Here is an 18,721-nt window from a genome sequence, read left to right as displayed (position 1 = left end):
ACTAACCTTGCCCTCAGGGAGCTTACATTTTAGTAGAGGGATATGGCATATGCCCCTGCAAGTTAGACTAGTTTTTCCTTACAAGGTATTCAAACCATCCTTGAGACTTAAGAAGAGAAAACTAAAGACTGAGGTTTCTGACATCACTTCTTGGACACCTGAATAGAAAATAGAGCTCTAGGAACTCTCTGATATTTGGCTGGCAGACCACCATGGGCAACTGAGAGGCAGGGGAGTATTGCTCAGTTGGATCAATTCAGGTTGTCCTTATACGTATTTTGGTTAAGTCTCCTCTTATGGCCAAGTAGATTCCTTTTGTTAACTGTTGGATGATATCTGCGAGTGTCTCATTTCATTCTGTCTAATGAGTTCTCTTTCTTAGAGCATATCTTTCTTTTTCCTCCCTGCTTGTTTTTCTTGGTTTCAGTATGACTTAAACTGCCAGACAAATAGCCTGAGTTAGGCCCAACCCAGAACAACATACACAGATATCTATAACATAAACTATTATATGAGTGCACTAGACCATGAACCCCAAGGAGGTCACTGATAAGAAGAAAGCCCTCATATTTTATAGAAACACTATTTGTGGTAGCAAAGACCTAGAAACAGTGGATGCCCATCAATTGGGGAATAACAAAACAATTTTGTGGTATGTGATTGTAGTGGAATATTCCTATACTGCAAGAAATGATGAATATGATGAATACAAAGAAGCATTGAAAGAGTCAAGAAAACAGTATGTGAAATGACTATTACAGTATAAATGGGAAAAACAACCACCACAAAACCATCCAGATTTGCAGAATTACAAAAAACAGGTATGGTCCCAAAGAAGAGATAAGATTCTCAGAACCCATCCCTTTGCAGAAGTGGTGGAGGTCCCTGGGTGTAGAATACGGCATATATTTTCCAAATTTTTTTTTGATGTATCAGTTTTGCTGTTTTTTTTTTCCTTGTCCTTTTTCTAAAAAAAAAAAATATATTCTTTTTATTTTCTTAAGCAATTGGGGTTAAATAACTTGCTCAAGGTTACATGGCCAGTTATTTCTGGGTGTGGTGCTGAGTATCTGAGCCTGGGATTCGATCTCCAGGTCATCCCGACACTGGAGCCGGTGCTCTTACTCGCTGAGCCACCTGGCTGCTCCTAAAAAAAATATTCTTTGTTATAAGGACAAGGAGTAGGGAGAGAGGCACTGGAAGAAATTTTGGCAATGTAAAAACAAAAGATGATGATAAAAGTTTTTATTTAAAAAAATAAATGGATTATAAAAATATCTGCAGCAGCTCATTTCTGAGGGCAAAGAATTAGAAATTGAAAGGATGCCCATCAACTGGGGAATGGCTGAATAAGTTGCAGTATGTAATTATGATGGAATACTTTAAGAAATTATGAGCAGGATACTCTTAGAAATGCCTGGAAAGACTTGCATGAGCTGATGCAAAGTGAAATGTACTGTGTACAAAGCAGTGGCAATATTGTAAGATGATCATCTGTGAATGACTTAGCTATTCTCAGCAATATAACAATCCAAGACAACTCTGAAACACTTATGATGAAAAATGCTATCCATCTCCAGAGAAAGAACTGATGGTTTCTGAATAGAGTGAAGCATACTTTTAAGTTTATTTTTCTTGAGTTTTTTTTATCTCTTGTTGTCTTTCACAACATGACTATTAGGGATATGTTTTGCATGATTACACATGTATAACCTATATCAAACTACTTGCCTTCTCAGTGTGGGGGTGGGGAGGGAGGAAAGGAGAGAATTTGGAACTCAAAAAGTTTTAAAAATGAATGTTAAAAATGGTTTTTACATGTAACTGGGGGAAACTAAAAAAAAACTAAATATACAAAAATAAATGTACTAGAAATGAATAAATATTCATATGACCTGTATGACCTTGGGCAAATCACTTCAGGTCCTAGTATCTCAGTTCCCCCGTCTGTAAAATGAAGGGGTTGGATTAGATAGCCTTAGAGGTCACTTCTAGCACTAAATCCAGATATTAACAAAACTGTAGAGATACTATTTGAAGTTTATAAGTTCCTAAGAGTATCCACCCATAAGGAAAAGAAGTACCTATCATGAGCCTTAATTGGTCTGGGTCCATGGTCCTGACTATAGATTTCCTAGTTTGGGAACTAAGAGCCACCAGGTAAGAGAATCACAGATGGTAAGTCTTTGCCTTAGGAGGGAGCAGGGTAGCAGTGATATAACTGGGTATGAGCAGGCTGTAACTGCTACCCACAGCTTGTCCTCTTATCTGTCTGACTTCTGTGCCCAGAAAAATGATGGTCCGAGAAGAAAGACTACAAAGTGAATTCTATAGTCCTGACACATAAAGGTGACTGATTTCCTACCCTTCCCCTGTCATCCTCACTTTACTTGAATTGGGAGCACATTCTGGTGATGGGTAAGAGAGCCTCACTCAGGAACCTGGCATGCAGGATTCACTCTTTCTCCTTCCTTCCATTTCCTTCTAGAGTTGTTGATTGGACTCTCAGCACTGTTGTTGAAGCCTTACAGGTATGGCTAAGTGGGAGCCACCTCTGAATTCAAATTGCTGGGCGTTTGGGAAGTAGACCTGATCAGCCTGGGCTGGAGCTGGCTACAGCTGCCCTCTTGTACCTGAGATTTGGGACAAGACTGTCCGAGGTGAGACTGCAGGAGACTTGGCATGGTAAGGTGAACAGAACCTTAAATTAGGGGTCTGGACATAGGTCCAAATCCTCATTCCACCACCTTACTTGTTAAATGAATCTGGAAAAATCACTTCACCTGGTGGACCTCAGTTTCCTTATCTGTAAAATGAGGGTGTTAGACTAGGTGACCTTTAAAGTCCTGTCTAGCTCTAAATCTGTGATCCTGGAGTAAGAGCAAGGATATTGCAACTGGCAGCTTTTTACAAACCCCAAATTGACAAGCAAGGAAGGGAAGACTGATTTTTCTAACACTTTTTGCCTTGATATATAGTCTGTGACCTGGAGCTAGGGTCTTGGACACATTCCTTTGTCTTTATTCTTCCATGAGAATTTTAGATGCTTGTGACTTGGGAATTCTTTTTGATTATACTCTAAGATCTACAGGTTAGAGGGAGAAAACTGGGGAAAGGTTTGGGAGATTGTTGGAGATGGATTATTCAGAGGAGAGCATTTGACCTATTTCCATTTTTGCTGTGCCCAGTAAACTATATGATCATGGTATGTTAAGTTTCTGAGTCCTGTGAATGTGGGACATCAGTAGCCAGAAAGAAGGTAGGAAGTGCGGCTTTATAACTTCTTACAGATCATATATTTTAAATAATATTCTTATTTGATCCACTACATTAAGTTCTGAACTGAGACAGCATGCCACTAAAAGCCATAGGTTTGTCCCCATTTAAGGGGAGGGAGGGAGGGAGTCTAGGCATTTGTAAGCCAAATACCATCTGGTGGTTATAAGGGGTGCTGCAGTCTCTCCTGCCTATGTGCCAGAGAGATCTTGGGTGACTACTGGGCTAGTGTCTTAAGGCAAACTTTACCTTGTAGACAACTCAGATTGGATAGTTAATACAGTGACACACTGCTTTTCTTTAGGCTTATGGTTGTTGTAAGAATTAGATGAAAAAACATACATGTGGATCTAAACTAGGTTGGGGGTGGGGGTCTGTTAATAAGTGACATCTGGGATGGGTTACAAGGGTCTAATACTGAGGGAAGCAACAAATTGTTGAGTTTCAGAATCTGTTTTCTTTCAGTTTTACAGACTCAAATGTTCTGGGCCTATTTTTATACCCAGGACTGAATCATCCTCTCTACTATTCAGCTTCCTCTGAACTCCCTTTAGATCAGACATTCTCAGACTTTTTTGTGTCTTGAGCCCCTTTTGGCAATCTGAGGAAGCCTATGTACCCCTTCTTAGGATAATGCATAGAATTGCAAAGGAAACCATTTATATTGAAACAGTTATCAATTTTTTTTAAACCAAGATCAGGGTAAGAGCCCCTGTTTTTGATAAAAAGATGCTATTCCATAGCCCCAGTTGTTCACCAGGGCCATGGTTGATACATTGCTTACTTGGTGTTGGGAGAATAGGGCAGAAGAGGAGGGAAAACACAGAAGTAGCTCCTCTTTCCAGTGGGAGAGTGGGAGGGAGAGGGTTATCTGAGCATAAGTAGGTGAGGTGAAGGAAGATTCTTCTCTACCCAGGAGAGTAATCATCTTTTTCCTTTTCTTTCTGAGACAACTGGACAAGAAGTTGTCCTACCCAGGCCTTGGAGGACTTGAACAGCTAGCTGTTTTCATATATACACCAGCACTGGCTCAGGTAGATACAAATCCGAGCTTTTGTTTCATATGTAGATGCCAGGCTGGAGGGTTCTGGAGAAAGTTCTGGAGAAAGGTGAAGAAGAACAGATAGGAATTTGAGAGGTGAGGAGAAGGCATTCTAAACATGAATAACATCATGAATATAGGCAAGAAAATGGAAAAGCATGGACTGTGTTCAGGTGAATAGCCCAGCTCAGAGGTGACAAATAATGGCTTGCTGAAGCCCCCAGATTAAAATGTAATTTGGGAAATGTTTAACAAAATAAATAATTTTGTTGTTGTTATTTTTCAGTTGTGTCCAATTCTTTGTGACTCTATTTGGGGTTTTCTTGGAAGAGATATTGGAATGGTTTGCCATTCCCTTCTCCAGCTCATTTTACAGATGAAGAAACTGTAACAAACAGGGTCAAGTGACTTGCCCAAGGTCATACAGCCAATAAGTGTCTGAGGCAAGATTAAAAATCAGGAAGAGGAGTCTTACTGACTCTAGGCCTGTCATTCTATGCACTGCAACATCTAGCTGCCCAAATAAAAACACAAAAGAACCTAGATAATTATCTGGTTTTCTAAGTCAGTATACAGATGGCTGCAGCGATCCTTGTGCACTGTTTAGTGACCCCCTTTCTATTTGAGTTTGACATCAATCATCCTGTTTATCTGCATTGTAGTATACACAGAGGTAAGAACAGAGTGACGGGTGGCTAGGTGGCACAGTGAATAGAGCACTAGCCCTGGAGTCAGGAGGACCTATGTTCAAATCTGGCCTCAGGCACTTAACACTTACTAGCTGTGTGACCTTGGGCAAGTCACTTAACCCCAACTACCCTGTCCTCCCTCAAAAAAGCAAAAAAAAAAAAAGGATAGAATGACACCAGATTTTGGTAGACCTTAAATGCCAGCTTGAGGGATTTGAACTTTGTTTAAATTGCCTACTATTGCCAATAGTAGGCAATAAGGGTTTTGAAGAGAGGAATGATGTGTCCAGATCCATGCTTTAGGGGAAAATATGCAAGATGATTGAAGAGCAAAGGGAATGGAGGTAAGAAGATTTGTTAGGAGGCCATAGCAACAGTTTAGATGAATGGTAATGTGGGGTTGTACTAGGGCAACAACAGCGGAAAGAAAGGAGAGAAGATGGATGGAGAATTATTGAGGAGACAGAATCACCTAACAGCTTGGAGGCCATGTGGCTGCGAGAGGTGAAGGAAAAGAAGGAGTCAAGAATAACCCCAACATCATGGTACGATGGACAAAAAGCAGTTGAATCAAAAGGAGACTCAAGGAGAGGGTAAAAGAGAATACACTGGATTTAGATGTGTTAAGAAAAGTCTAATTCTTTCCACACAAGACCTCTCCTTAGTAGAGGTACAGAAGGAAGGGCCAGAGAAAAGATGAGAAGGGGTGGGCAGCTGACCCAAGATGGCAGGTGGGTCTGAGCGACTGGAGAAGATTCATTCTTTAAACAATGAATATTAAATATGGGGGGAGAAATGAAAGAAAAATATTTAATAAAAATTAAATGTGATCCCTGCCCTCACAGAACTTCTAGATTTCTCTCTCTACTAAATGGGGTGAGAGACACATCATGAGTGGGGAGGGACTCTCAAGAAATCCCTCTCTGGTTCAGAATATCTGTGTGACAATAAAGCAAATGTAGAGAACTATAGTATACGAGGAGTGCATTGTTGTTATTCAGTTGTTTTAGTTATGTTGACTCTTTCTGACACTGTTTGAGTTTTCTTGGCAAAGATACTGAAGTGGTTTGCCATTGCCTTCTTCAGTTCATTTTACAGATGAGGAAAATGAGGCCGAGTTAGGTGACTTGACTAGGGTCACACAACTGAGAAGTTGTCTGAGGCTGGATTTGAACTCAGGTCTTCATGACTCCAGGTCCAGCACAATAATGATCCCCAGCTGCCTCTAATGAGTACATTATAGAAGTTTAAAACAAATTATGAGATCATAGAGAGCTAGATGGGACCTCAGAGGTCATTTAGTCCAACCCCTTCATTTTACAGGTGGGGAAACTGAGGCCCAGGGAAGTGAAATGACTTGCCCATGGTCACACCAATTGTAAACATCAGAGTCAGGATTTGGACCCTGGTCTGATTCCAAAGTCAGCGCTCTTCCATTGTACCATGACGCCTTTAATGTGTTAGGTTTGAGTTTCTATATTGGCTTCCTTGAACACACCAGTAGGACAATATGGCCCTCTCTCCCTTCCTCCATACTCAATGATCTAACATGTGTGAGCCTTTTGAGAACAAAGGTAGCTGCTTTTTTCTCATGGAGAATTGGGATTCATTCCCTCCCTCCCTCCTCTACTACCCAGGCCATCGCCAGTGTCTTGACTTTTGTTTTGCCCCCTGGACTTTGATGACTCTGGAGAAAAGAGTAAGGCAGCTTCACTTAAATCCAATTCATGAGCAAGTCAGGACGTCACCTGTGTGATGTCATTGGTTGTCTTCAATAACAGTGGAAGAATAAGACCTCTACCACTCCATGCTAAGAGGCTGGCAGCTCTTGTTGACTGAACAGGTGTGTGTGTGTGTGTGTTATAGAATGGGCATGCGTGTTCATATGAGTGTGTGGAGTGGTGTGTGTATTTTCATATGTAATGGGGATAAGTGTGAGTGCACAGTCGTGAAGTTTTGTCCAACTCTTTGTGATTCCATTTGGATTTTTTTTTTTTGGCAAAGATACTAAAGTAGTTTGTCATTTCTTTCTCCAGCTCATTTTGCAAATAAAGAACTGAGATATACCCCAGGTCACACAGCTTGTATTTGAATTTAGGAAGATGAGTCTTCCTGACTTCGAGCCTGGCACTCTCTCCACTATGCCATTCAGCTGCCCAAATAATTTTTATACAGCACATAACATCCTCAGAGGTAGGTGCTGTTATACCCGCTTTACAGATGAGGAAACCAAGGTAAACTGAGGTTAAGTGACTTGCCCAGGGCCACATAGCTAGTCAGTATCTGAGATTGGATTTGAATTCTCATCTTCTTGACCCCAGGCCCAACACTATTCATTGTACCACCCAGCTGCCTTTGTGAAGAGTGTGTCCCCCTGCTATTTTTTCCCCCAGATAATTGCTCTAGCTTCCATAGTACCTTGAGGCTTATAAGAGGGGCTGAATGGAAGAGTAGGAGGGCCTGGTTTCAAATCTCAACTATGTGTGACCTTTGGCAAGTCAGCCCTCTCCAGGCCTTAGTTTCCCTCTTTGATAAAATGCTGGGGTTGGCCTAGATGAGATTGCTTTCAGTTCTGAAATCCTGTGAATCCTTATGAGGCAGGTATGACACATGATATCATTCCCATTTTACAGAGGAGGAGAGGGAGGCCCAGACAGGTTAAGGACCCATGAGTAGTGGGTGTACAAGGACCCACAACTAGTAAGTGCCAGGGCCAGAGTTAGAGACCTTTCCTCTCACTAGCAGCTGCATCTTCCAGCCATCGCTGCCTCACCAACCTGGATGACTAGGGGGAGACAGATGAGGGATGGTTTCTCTGTAAACTTATCCCTGCTGCTTGAAAAATTCCATTTGTCCAGTAGCACAAAGTGCTCTGCTCATGGTGGATCAGTAATATCCTTTAGTATGAAAGTCAACATCGTCATGTGGACAGAGGAGGGAGGGGAGAAGTGAGTTCCAGGGTGTGTGTGTGTGTGTGTGTGTGTGTGTGTGTGTGTGTGTGTGTGTGTCTGTGAGACCATACACTCATCAGCCTGAGAGCCTTGTGTTCCTTGTCAAATGCACGTGAGTGTGAATTTCAGGCTTCTTTGTGTGTACAAATATTTGTGGATCTCTGTCTATATGTTTGATTTTTGTGTGCATCTCTGGGTGGGAGGCAGGGCTGGGGGAGGGGGGGTGTTTGTGGGCATAAGCATCTGTCTGGCTTTCCAAGCTCAGGCAAGGTCACTGTGTCAAAGGAGCATTTCTGACACTTTCTCTGCCTGTGATCCCAGCTCTGAAAGCCCCTACTGCAGGGACTTCCCTTCCAGCCTGACTCACGATGCCTCATGCCTCTGACTCAGGCCTGGGCTTCCAGCCAGTTCCCTCCTTCCCTCTCCCCTCCCCTTCTGTTCACCCGGGTCTGCCACAAGCCAGCTAAATGAACAGAGAAGAGATACACAGAAAGAGACGGAGAGACAGATATGTAGAAAAACTAAGACTGAAGAATGACAGATGAGTGAAGGTCAGATATGGATAAAGACTAAGAAATCTAGGGATGCACATATGAAGGAAGTGAAGGACAAAGATGTGGAGACAAAAGGACATACGGGGAGGGACTGAGGGCCAGAGACAAGGAGAAGCTGAGAAACGTACAGAGAGATGGAGACGCTGAGGAACACCCTATGAGGAGGGAAGAGGGACAGAGAGGTGCAGAGCGTGTGGGACCGAGTGGGAGAAGCTGAGGGGTTGGCAGCCTGAATGACCAAGAGATGGCAAATCCATAAATCCATAACCAGCAACAAAAAATTGGGGGGATGGATGAGTGACACAGGAAGTGCCTCTGATACGAAGCACAACAAGCCCTTGGGTACAGTCCAGATAATCGAGGTTCACTTGACCTCATGGAGATGGTGGGGAAAGGGGAATTCTTAAAAGCAATGGCCAGAGATGGGCCCATTTCTGATTATGATCTCTGACTATGGCCAGCAGTAGTAGAGGTCCTTAAGATGAGTTGTGGGGAGAGTTTCTCTCAGGGAGAAAGGATACCCGCTCCCATGTCACCCTGAAGCAAAGTACCATTTGCCCAGAGAGATGGAAAGGGGAAAGAGGTGGGAATGCTGAGGGATGGAGGAAAGACCTCAGTGATGGGGAGACTGAAGGGCAAAGAGAAGAAACATGTAGATGGCTAGAAAAAAGAAATAGGAAGAAAAAGTGATAGAGAAAGGTCAAAAGACTGAGATGAAGAGGCACAAAATGGGAAGAAACACATGGAGACCAATCTAAAGAAATCAAATAAAAAAATAGAAGCAATGGCAGAATGAAGATTAAAGAACAAAGAAAGAGGAAATCTGCAAGCAAAAAGAAAAAGACTGACTAAGGAAAGGGAATAGCTGTGATACCTCTAGGGTTGGGAATAGAGGAAGGAGTGCAGTGAAGAGACGAGCAACCCTGGGAAGAAAGGGAGAGGATGGAGGAAGGACACGAGCACGCACATAACTAGCCAGGCTTCACCATCGTCAGTTGTTACCTTCAGGATCCTTGAGCTGACTGGCTCTTCCTAGTCATGGTAGGGAAAGGCAATCGTGGAATGGCACAGCCAGGAGCAGATTGAAGCATAGAACCAGTCATTCAGGTCCCCAGACCTTGCTCAGCAGAAGTTGATGATTTGGGCTAGAGGAAGGGAAGGATAAACAGCAGAATGAGGGGGCAAGGAAGGGGCATGGTGTAGTGGACAGAGCACTGAATTTGGACTCAATGCTTGGGTTTATTTATCAAACAATAGCTCTCTCTCTCCCTCTCCCTCTCTGTCTTCCTCTTTCTCTCCTGAGAAGCAGGGTAGCAATAACGGACAGAGAATTGACCTCCAAGTCACAAGGACCTGGGTTTAGATCCTGCCTCTGACACATGCCTCCAGGAGTAAATAAATACAAAATGCTATGTCTCAAATTCAAGGTCTTTCATAACTTAGCCCCCTCCTACCTTTCCAGTTTCCTTATACCTTTCTTCCCAACATGTGCTCTTCGATCCAATGCCACTGACCTCCCAAATGGTCCATCAAGAAGATGTTGCCCTTTTATCTCCTGGCATCTCTCTCTGGCTGTTCCCCTTATGCCTGAAATGCTCTCCCTCCTCCATTTAGACAAATGACCTCCATCTTTTACAGGAATCCTTCCTTAAAGCTCTTCTTAATTCCAGAGCCTTCCCTCTGTCATTTCCTATTTTTCCTGTGCTTTTCATGCATTTATCTGCATGTTGTCTCCCCCATTAGATTGTATGCTCCTTGGGCATAGGGACTGCATTTTGCCTCTTTTTGTATATATAGTCCCTGGCACATAGTAAGCGTTTAATAAATGTCGATTTATGGGCAGCTAGGTGGTGCAGTGAATAGAGCACCAGTGCTGAAATCAGGAGAACCTGAGTTCAAATCAGACCTCAGACATGCTACACTTAACTAGCTGTGTGACGTTGAGCAAGTCACTTAATCCCAATTGCCTTGCCTTCCCCCCTCCATAAATAAACAAATGTCGATTTATTTTTTACCTTGGACAAATCACTTGCATTGGCAGAGGGAATTTTCTCATCAGACATTTCCTTTTTCTCTACCAACAAAATCATAGATATGGTCTATTTCCTTCCTCCTTACCTCCTCTCTGCCCCCCACTCACCATGCCTATATATTTGATTCCATCTCTGGATAGGTCTGTTTTATTTCCCAAGGGTCTATCTAGGGCCCTTTTCCTTTCTTTCCCTACCAGGTTGCTTATTTCCACTTTCCAAGGTGACACAGAACAGAGCCAGACCCTCCATTGTGTGAGATGAGGGGTTATAGAAAGGCCAAACTACTTTTACCACTTAGCCTGGAATTCATGTCTTCTTAGATGTATAGAATGTCAGAGCCAGAAGGCACCTTAGAGATCGTCTAACCCAACCCTCCCTTAACCCCACCACGTTTTATTTTATTTTTTAAAAAATCAATTTTTATTATAAACTTAACAAAGGTCTTAACAAATATAAAATATCAACTAAGCATAATGAAGACTAAAATCCCCAAATGCAGTCATAAACTCTGATCTGTTTACATTTTGGTAAAAGGGAAAAATATATAAGCTTTAACAAAATAATAACTGATTTGTTCTTGTTTGTTGCCTTCTGAGCTCTTTTCCATCTGTGTACTTGTAAAGTTTTGTTGCTGTTGTAATTTTTTATGCCCTCGTAGTCTGTGTGTGGGCAATTCCGATTTCACTTTCCTGGCTCTGCATAAGTCTCTATAGGTCTTTACATATTTCTCCGTAGGCTTCATGTTTATCATTTTTTATGGCTCAATACTATTCCATTACAGTAATATACCACAATTTATTCAGCCATTCTCCAGATCGTTGGAGACATAGGTTTTTTTCCCCCATTTTTTTTGATAGAGCAAATAAAGTAGCTATAAATATTTTTATGCTCCTAGGTTTCTTTCCCTTTTTAATAACACCCTTAGGGTATAAGTCCTAGCAATGGGACAAAGGATCTGTACCATAGCATAACTCCTAAAAAGGACCCAAAGGCTTCCCATAAAGAGGGCTTCATGAACATCAACCAATGCCTATTTTCCCAAAGTCCCACCAGCTGTTAGTTTGGAATGCTGCCATTTTAAAAAACAAATTTTGCCAACTTGATGGGTGTTGATTTTATTTCATTTAACTTGTTGTCATTTTCATTTCTATGACTGTTACAGAGTTGGTACAATTTTTTAAATGATTATCAAACATTTATGTTCCCTACTTTCAATGTTACCTGTTGTGTCTTTGATCATTTCTCCACTGGAAACTGGCTTACTCTTACAAATTTCTCCCAATTCCTCATAAATTCCAAATGTCAGTCCTTTATCAGATAAATTTACTGTAAATATTTTTTCACCATCTGTTGCTTTTCTTTATATTTTAGGCAAAATGCTTTTTGTTATGAAGAATCTTTTCAATTTTACAATTAGATTATACTATTTTGTTTCTAGTAATTTCTTTGATTTGTTTGATTTTTTTTCTTCCTTCCGTAATTGAATTTAACATATCTTTTTTCTTCTTTTGGAATATTTTTTTTGAGTGTATTTGGATTATTGATCAAGTTGCAATGTATTGTGGTATATGGGTCAAGATATGGCTATGAACTTATTTTTTGCGATAGTGCCAACCGATTTTCCTCAAAACATTTTACTGAATAATTATTAATATATTGATATTAACATAAATAATTATAAAATGAGAGAATACTTGTAAATACTTATAAAATGCTTAGCACAACATCTGACACATAATAACTGCTATTATTATTATTTCTTTCCTTGATGTTTTTTGGTCTTAAGTTTTTTGAATCCTAAATTTTCATATATAGGGCATCCCAGACATCTTAGTGAGGTTCTAAGTTTTAATAGACTTTTAGTACATCCTGTCTATTTGGCTCCATTTCTGAACACTTTATTCTGTTCCAGTGATATGTTTTAAAAATTCATTTAGTTTAGTTTTTTTTTTATTTTTGGAGGGGGGAAGGCAGGGCAATTGGGATTAAGTGACTTGCCCAAGGTCACACGGCTAGTAAATGTTAAATGTCTGAGGTCAGATTTGAACTCAGGCCCTCCTGACTCCAGGGCCGGTGTTCTATTCACTATGCCACCTAGCCGCCCCCATTTAGTTTTTATAATTGCCACTTTGCTGTGGTAATAAATAAACATAAAATTAATAAACTACAAAGTGTTGCTCTCCCTTCATCCTCACCCACAATAGAATGTGAACTCTTTGAAAGTAGAGGTTATCCTGGAGGCAGCCTAGGCAGTCAAAGATTGTTGGATTTGGAGTTGAAAGACACAGGTTCAAATGCTTGCACTGCCACTTATTAACTGCATAATCTTAAGCAAGTTGTTTTAGCTGTCTTTGTGACCTTGGGCAAATGGCTTAACCACCCTGGTCCCAAGTTCTTTACCTATATGTAAGATGAGGGGCTTAAGGGACGGCCAGGTGGCTCAGCAAGTGAGAGCACCGGCTCCAGTGTCAGGATGACCTGGGGATGAAATCCGGGCTCAGATACTTAGCACCACACCCAGAAATAACTGGCCGTGTAACCTTGAGCAAGTTACTTAACCCTGATTGCTTAAAAATAAATAAATAAATAATAATTAAAAAAAAAAAGATGAGGGGCTTAGATTCAATTTCCTTGAAAGTCTTTTCTAGTTCTAAATCTGTGAGCCTTGTGTGACTTTTGTTTTTGTCTTTGCAACACAGCACTTAGCATGATGCCTTGCACAGAGCAATGGATCACTCAATCAGTTAATATTTATTAATCACCTGCTGTGTACCAGGCACCAAGCTAAGGTCCAAGCATACAAGAAGAGGCAAAATGCAGTCTTTGCCCTCAAGGAGCCTGTAATCTAATGGGGGAGACAACATGCAAACACATGTATATGAAGCAAACTACATACAGAATTAATAGGAAATAATTAATAGAATGAAGACATGATAAATGCTCATTGAATTGAAGTAAAATATAGTGTGTGATGAGGTCTGTTGTATTTAAAGAACATCTCTCCAGTGGAGAGCCTGAAGAGCCTGCTTTTTGAAGAACTGTGATAATATGGTTATGGAGGTGACTTAGAGAGACTGTTGGAACATTTATAGACATTCTATAACTGCTTTGGCTTCTTCTAACTACAAGGTTAAGAGGGACAATCTCTCCAAGGCATATCTATCCAATGTTACTAAGACTCTTCATGGAGAGAGTCCCATCAGAGGCAGTCTGTGCATGTGCTAGAATGCTGTTGCAGCTATATTTTGATATATGGTGCATTTTGAGAAATAAAATAATATATTTGAAAGGTCATTAGTTTTTAAGACCTGTATTTAGGTGCATATGTTTGAATACATTTGAGCCAAATATATGCCTGTATGATGGTGAAAGGGTCACTTCTTGTATATAAAATAAGGAGGAATAAATCTATAGTTACCAATCTGTGGACCACAACCTCCTGAAGGCACATGAAATTATTGCAAAGTGTCCATCTGACTAAATTATTCAGCATAATAAATAAGCAAAGCTACTTCATATGAAAGCAATAAGTTATATACCCCACATATTTGTGAAAGGAAGTTGTTCTTGGAAACTCAGTCCCTGGCAACAGAAAGGATACATGGGACACAGTGAGCTCTTAAGCTAAGTATAAAAGATGCCTCTGAATAGGTGATCACTTTATGTAATGAAAATGAGTCCCATGAATGAATTAGAAGGGAAACAATACAATAGGATGAAGAATGATAGGCTACTCCTTATGGTGACTTTTAAAAGGCAGGACACTGAATCTAGGAGATAGAATCTTAGTCCAAGAAAATGGACAGATAGAAGGTAAATGAAACTAGAAAATGAGGAGATGTTAAGAGGCTAACTGGAGCTAGCTGAGAGAGGAAGCACATGGAAGCACGTGCAGAAACAAGTGCCATAAAGAAAGGGACTCTGGAAGCTAGGTTGCTTGGGACAATGAGGCAAGATGTTAGTAGAAACAAACCATATTGATGAACCTCTCCTTTCTTCCTCCCAAACCCAAAGAAGTAATCCTCTATCTCCTTTCTCCCTTCATGGGATCTTGAAACAATTTTCTCTGGGCACAGAAAGTCTATTTACCTTTCATTGTTTTAAATGTTTACATCTTTATAAACAATATAATCATTAACATTTTGAGTCAGAGTTTGCTTATTGGGAACTGGCAATTGAAGGGGAAATACCAGAGAAGAGATTTAGGTTTAGAGCTCTAAACTGTCTCTGACTGGGGGCTCAGAGCTAACAAAATGGTAAAGACAATTACAGATCCTTTGATACTACTTTCCAGATCAGAAAAGGAGTGTCTATACTAGGAAGCCCAAGTGGACAATGAGTCAATAGGAGAATGAGGGACAAATAGGAGTGGTTAAACAACTCGTTGCCAAACCATCCCTTTAATGAATGAATGAATAAAATACTTATTATGCATCCATTATGTATAAAGCCCTATGGTAGGTGTTAGAGATAGAAATAAACAATCCCTACTCTCAAGGAGCTCACTTCCTAATGGGAGGGACAACACACATAGAAGGTTTCAGCTGCAAGTCAGATGGAAAGGTCCCATGGGTAGGGATCCCATTGTAAGGTACAGTGACATAAAAGGTGGTAATTCCTCTTTTCTGAAAATGTCATTTCCACTGATAAAATTGTATCCATTTCTGATGTCGAGTCATTTGACAGTATCAAGGATTTTGGTGACAAGAACTTCTTTGCTATATCTTCAGTAGCACATCATCACAGAGGTTGCTTTCTAGGATAATGGCCCAGGGTGCTGGGCTGCTATTCTGAAAGCTCTTGACTTCAGAGCCCTGGGCTAGCTCCTTCAGGTATGAGGGGAGATGGTGGTCAAGATGGTGATGCTGGTGGTTTGACTTGATTGGCTCATGCTTTTGCCTTCCAGTCTCTCCCTCAAGGTGGCTTGCTGCTTCAGTAGGCTGATTTTCCCATCCTGTGGATGGTAGCTGGTTGGCAGCTGGGAGGGATGGCTGGACCCTGCTTCCCTAAATAATGGCTTTGAGGGATGGGCTGGAATTAGGATCAGTGGTCTGGAGTGTGCTGCTCATCTGCACATTGGTGGCAGCAGTTGGTTAGCAATTATTGCTTGTAGTGATGATGATTTAACACAGACATTTTATGTATTACTAGTTTTCAAATGCAGGTAGATGATTTTGTAACTAGCAAAATAAAAATGGATTGAAAAGTGATAATCCAGTCACTTTTTCACATGCATTTTCTTGTTGAAAGGATATTAATAAGTACAATTATTACTTAAGGAGATCTGAAAATTTGTCATCAAATAAAAAAGGGATCCTTGTACTCAAAAAGGCAGAAAAGCACAGAACCCCTCAAGGAGCAGTGTGAGGATATCAGGAGAATACATTGATGTTGGGTCCTGTGGTGCTGGAGTTATAAGTTTTCTTGGTCATGTATGTTCCCTATTTGTGTGTCGCCACATGTGAATTCTGTGTTTCTTTCCACTGATACTTGTGTATCTGTGGTAAAGTGCACTGTGGATTTATGGGGGAAATATTTTATCGTTGCTTTTTTTTTGTATGCCATTTCAATAAATGCCTTTGTTAAAGCAACAACAACAAGAAACCAAACAAAAAGACTAGAAGCCATTGGAACAGATCCCCTCTAAGGGCTAGCTCTAACAATCCATGATTCTGTGAGACTAGCAGGGCAAGTCATAGGACTTAAAACTGGAAAAGGACCCTAGATATCATCTTGTCTAAATCTTTCATTTTACAGGTGAGAAAACTGAGGAATAAAAAGGTCTTAACCAAAAGTTAAGTGGCTTGCTGATTATTAAAGAGGTGGTAAGTGTCAGGGCCAGGCTTCAAATGCTGCTTTTCTGACTACAAGTCCAATATTCTTTCCAATACGTCATGATATTAATGAAATTACCTGGGTTTTTTTCCCTTTCATAGGCCATCTTTCTTATTTGTTTGTATATATACATTTTGTTATTATATTATCCAATTCTGCAAAGTAATACGTTGTTTTGATTAACATTACATTGAAACTATAATTTAAAAATTTTAAATTATTAGGGGCAGCTAGGTGGCACAGTGAATAGAGCACTGGCTCAGGAGTCAGGAGGACCTGTGTTCAAATCCGACCTCAGACACTTAACACTTAACTAGCTGTGTGACCTTGGGCAACTCACTTAATCCCAATTGCCCTCAAAAAAAAAAGCAAAAAAAATTTTTAAATTATTGACATTTTTTACTATATCGACTCAACTTAATCATGTGCAAGGGATATCCCTCTGATTGTTTAGTTTTTCCTTTATTTGTGTCAACATTATCTTAAATTTGTCCTCCTTTAAGACTAGTGCATGTTTTAGAATGCTAATTCCTAGATATTTTACATATTTTGTCATTATTATAAATGGTTTTTGTGTTTATGCCAATTTTTCCTTCCTAGCCAAGTTCCAGTTTGCCTTTTCAGGCTCATTTCACATCATTTTCATTTACACATTGCATATTCAAAGCTAGCCAAACTAGCTTACTTGTTTTTCCTTATTCATGTATTCTGGCTCGCCATTCCTGCTTTTGCAGAGACTGACCCATAGCTGGAGTGCATTCCTTTCTCCGACTGTTCCCATGCCCAGAATGCTATTCTTCCCAAAATATTGGCTCTTAAAATTCCTACCTTCCTTCTAAGTTCAACTCAAGTGCCAGCTATCTCCTGCAAAATGGTCCTCATCTTCAGTTGTAGCCCTCTTCCTACTTTCCTAAAATCACTTCATCTTTTTACTTTATATATGCCTTGAAAACACTTACCTGTATATGTGTACTGTATCTTCCCCAGTAAAATGTAAGCTCCATGAGGGCAGGAATTGTTTTGTTTTTGTCTTTGTATCCTCAACACTTAGCACTGTGAATTGCTTATAGTAGACATTTAATAAATGTTGATTAAAGTTTATATTATATGTTACTAAATTCAATTAATTTATTGTTGAGTCACTTTGATTTTCTGACTACACAATTATATTATCTTCAATTAGAAATTATTTTAACCTCTTTATTGCTAATATTATTACCTTAGTCTCTTTTTTATATCTTATTGCTTAACTTTTTTTGTTGTAGAAGAAGTCCTGGAAACAATGTAGAAGCAAATCAGTTGGGAAATGACTAAACAAATAACAATATATGAATGTAATAGAATGTTATTGTGCTATTAAAAAAAGATGAATATGAAGAATTCAGAGAACTATAACAAGACTTATATGAACTGATGCAAAGTGAAGTAACCAGAACCAAGAAATTACAAAATTGCTGCAATGATATAGATAGAACAAAAAATCAAAACTGAATCTTGTGTAATTATAATGGCCAAATTTGACTTTGGAGAAGAATTGAGAAAATACAGTCTCCTTTCATTGCAGAAGCAGTGACTATGGGTGTAGAATGTTGTGTATTCCATCAGACAATGTTGATGTGTTTGTGCTGAATTACCTTTTTCTTTTTTAAACTTTGTTATAAACTGTTAGGGAGATGAATGTGATATAAAAGCAAGAAGTATCAATAAAAATAAGATACAAATTTTAAAATTGTTGTTTCATTTTCAGTCGTGTTGAACTCTTTAGGACCCCATTTGGGGTTTTCTTGGCAAAGATACTGAATGATTTGCAATTTCCTTCTCCAGTTCATTTTACAGATGAGGAAACTGAGGCAAACAGGGTTAAGTGACTTACCCACATCATACAACTAATAAGTTTCTGAGCCCTGTATTTGAACTCAGGTCTTCTAGACTCCATACCTAACATTGTCAGTCAGATTTGAGTGTCAAAACCATATTTGCCTGATAGAAAAAAAATAAGGTTATATGCCATCCTTTTTTAAATTTAAAAGTCATATATATATAGACATATACATATACATATACACACATGTACATATATACACATACACAAAACCTTTTCTTTGAATATTTAGGAAAATTCTCTTGTGAATTTATCTAATCCCAGTTCTTTTATATATGGCAGCTCATTAATTATTTCTTTGACTTCTCCTTCTGGAATTAATCTCTCAGCTTTTTTTTAGTTTGGGTATTTTATTTTTCATAAATATTTGTCTACTAGCAATATTAGTAAGCCAAGATAAAGAAATGTAAAGGTATAGGTAAAGAGGAGATAAAATTATCCCTATTTGCTGCGGCTGAT

At 39.7% G+C, this 18,721-nt stretch overlaps 1 long non-coding RNA gene across 3 annotated transcripts in view; it reads left to right on the top strand.

Annotated features, from left to right (window-relative positions):
- LOC138150095 (uncharacterized) overlaps positions 1-18,095 on the top strand; it is a 32,760-nt gene extending 14,665 nt beyond the window's left edge. Inside the window, exons 3-5 of one of the 3 annotated variants that reach the window (XR_011165509.1) lie at positions 667-821; positions 2,489-2,685; positions 17,646-18,095. This is a non-coding gene — a long non-coding RNA (uncharacterized lncRNA). Of the gene's footprint in view, positions 1-666; positions 822-2,488; positions 2,686-4,345; positions 6,111-17,645 lie in introns of those variants that run through there. The other 2 variants (XR_011165508.1, XR_011165510.1) reach the window with 2 other exon arrangements.
- Positions 18,096-18,721: the final 626 nt, after the last annotated feature.

Source organism: Petaurus breviceps, unplaced genomic scaffold (assembly GCF_028583685.1).
Source record: "Petaurus breviceps papuanus isolate PSGF00001 unplaced genomic scaffold, PetGlider_PUasm1.0 90865, whole genome shotgun sequence".
In the NCBI taxonomy this organism is placed as follows: Eukaryota; Metazoa; Chordata; class Mammalia; order Diprotodontia; family Petauridae; genus Petaurus; species Petaurus breviceps.
Note: the sequence above shows the minus strand (reverse complement) of the source record. Positions and strands in the feature narration are given on the sequence as shown.